A 2,967-nucleotide genomic window follows, 5' to 3' on the forward strand; every position below is an offset into this window, starting at 1 on the left:
ATGGAGAACGATATTGCAAATTTTGACATAAAACTATACATTCCTAAAAAAATTGATTCAACTTCGATATATAGATTGAACATTGGATTGCGAATGCATTTTTAGTTTCTTTCTATGAACTAAGTCAAACCGAGAAAACGTTGCTTTTAAGGAATTTTCCTTGCAATTGACGATCACGAAGGAAACTTTAAAAATTGATCGTCCCTCTAAGATTTCAATCATATTGATACCTTAGATTGAACTAAGGGAATATCTCTTTCAGTGAAGCTCATACATTATTAATGACAGTATATAAAGCTTTTCAGTGAGAGAGCTTGCAAGAGAAACGATTCTTGTTGGAACGCTTGTGTCCGTCGGATCAGGGTCATGTCGCCGAAAGCCATTTCGCCGAATTTCATTTCACCGAAAGCCATTTCGCCGATTCCTGCAATTGTCTTAAAATCGTAATGAGAATCGTTTTAAAATAAAGACAAATTAAAGATGATAACGTTAACGCCCGTTTTGTTGACCTACAATTGTACTTCTTGAATAAAGATTGATTCATGAACCTCAGAACGGAGTTCCCAAAGAAACTGGTTGACTATTACCCTTTAATCATCAAGGCAAGTCCATAGCTATCTACCAAGCAAATGTATGTGGTATTTTCCGTTTACTAAATACAAAAGTATCTAATGCGGCTTCGCCACATCGATTTGATTCGTGTGCTGTCCGACCTCGCTACCGCTCGTTCGGACCTAACTAAAGCAAAGAAACCTAGCTTTGAGTAGACCGGGCAAACGAGGCGGTTACAGGTTTGTATGCAAGAGGCCGCCGGTTCCAACTCAGCCGGCGTCGCCTCGGCGGCTTTATGCCGCCGGGCCAACTTGGCTTCGGTTATGTGGCTGCGCCACATCAGTTATACAGGAGGCTTAATAACACAAACAAATAATTTGATGTATTCTAAATTATCCTTTCGGCGAAATGACCCTTTCGGCGAAACGACTTTCGGCGAAATGACCCGCTCCCGTGTCCGTCAGTGAATATTGATTGTTTACGGATACTGGATATAAGTCCCAGAAAGTAGATGTTTATTTGCAAAAATAATCCATTTGACAATTAAAAGTCTTAATGAATAACACAAAGTACAAACGACAAACTTATAAAAAGAATACACTTAATAATTTCTGTAAGAACTTGTGCGTCGGTTCACCAAATTCAAAGAGATGCTCAACTTTGGAAAATGCACGTATACTTGCTGTCACTGGTTCATGTAGTCCGAAAGTAGTACGATGAAATCTTGGTTGAAGTAGTCTCGTCGAGCGTAGAGATCGCTGGGAAGCACGGAAGTCAAGGAGAGATAACAATTTTGGGGAATCATCATCGCCATTGATTACTTTAGCCACAAGTAACGCTTGCTGCATCTTTCTTCGTCGCTCTAACGATTCCAGGCCAAACAGACGACAGCGGTCAGGGTACGGTGGTAAATCCAGAGGGTTTTGCCATGGGAGGTGCCCCAAAGCCAACCGGACGAATCTCTTCTGTACACGTTCTATTCGCAAGTTCCAAACGAGTTGGTACGGGCTCCAAACCAATCACGAATTTTCGAGTAATGGACGTACGGGTCTTTGAAGTCTCGGCTTATTTTCGCTATGAAGCCGAGTTGTCATGTTGCTTTGAAAATCAAAGTTGATCGGTGTTGGTTGAAGGTAAGCTTAGCATCCATCAAAACGCCGAGGTCATTGACAACGTCGACTCTTCCAAGAGTTTGTCCATCAATTTAATAGTCAAATATTATGGGGTTGGTTTTGCGATGAAATGTTATAACTTGACATTTCACGGTACTACACGGAACGACCGAAATTAGCTCTGCGCCTAATTCGTATTATTGTTTTTGAATTAGTTGATTTCAACAACAAAATTTCCAAAATAACTAAAAAATTAGTTAAAATTGAGAGTTTACTTTGCTGAAAAAAACTCTTATTTTTAGAAAATGAGTTTAGTTGGCGAATATCCTGTACACAAACCAGCAATATTTCAATCCAACACGAAATTCTCATTGACAACTAATTTTGTTATTAAAATCAGAAAGCTTATTTCTATTTATCTATCACCATCATAACTGAAGGACAGCACAAAGAAAACAAAGATGAAATTGGTTTTATTAACAAGTTTATTAGCCAAAAACTCATGAGAAGGGTCAAAGCAAAACAATCTATTAAAAAACTTAAAAGGATAGTCTTGCTGAAACTGTTTGCAAATTGTTTAGATGTTTTTCGTATGTGTTACGCTATATCCATATATAAATTTCTAAACCGATATGTAAAAATGACGTAAACTGTAGGTGGAAAGTGTATTTATTCAGAATTTGTGCGCTTTTGAAGCGATTGTGCGTAATAATGTTTTCACGCGGAACAGCGAAGTGAGTTTTCGAATGTTGCACTCTAATTGTATATGTCAAATAAATTTTTTTTTTATCTTCCAACCTTCCGGGCTACGCCGTCCGGTGTACTACTTGTGATCGGTTTTTGTTTTCCGAGTGCTTAGTGGCAGAGTCGATTTCGCGAAGTCGAATGAAGAAAACAGCGATTTAGAAGAAAAATTTTCAAAAATAAGTTTATGTTTCGCTTATGTCTTTTTTTCCAATACAACAACGTTTTTATACCTGCCAATACAGAAAAGATAACCGCGACTGAAATTTTTTTCGGTAGTAGTGTGCCATCTTGTGGCTAGTAGTCATTACGGTGTTAACGTTTTTTCGGTGACGTAGCCACAAATTTCAGAAGCCAATTCAACCACTTATGTTGGTTAAAAACAACGTATTATTTCTCTAATTCAACTAAAAAATTAGTTAAATGGAAATGAAGTGTGCCTTAGCTAAGAAATGACAGCACGTTCAATTGGTGATTTCAACTAAAAAAATAGCCATTTTAACAAATATTTTATTATTATTGAGAGAATGAGAATTAAAAAGTCTAAATTAGCAAAAGT

The sequence above is a fragment of the Malaya genurostris genome, chromosome 3, assembly GCF_030247185.1.
Source record: "Malaya genurostris strain Urasoe2022 chromosome 3, Malgen_1.1, whole genome shotgun sequence".
NCBI lineage: Eukaryota > Metazoa > Arthropoda > Insecta > Diptera > Culicidae > Malaya > Malaya genurostris.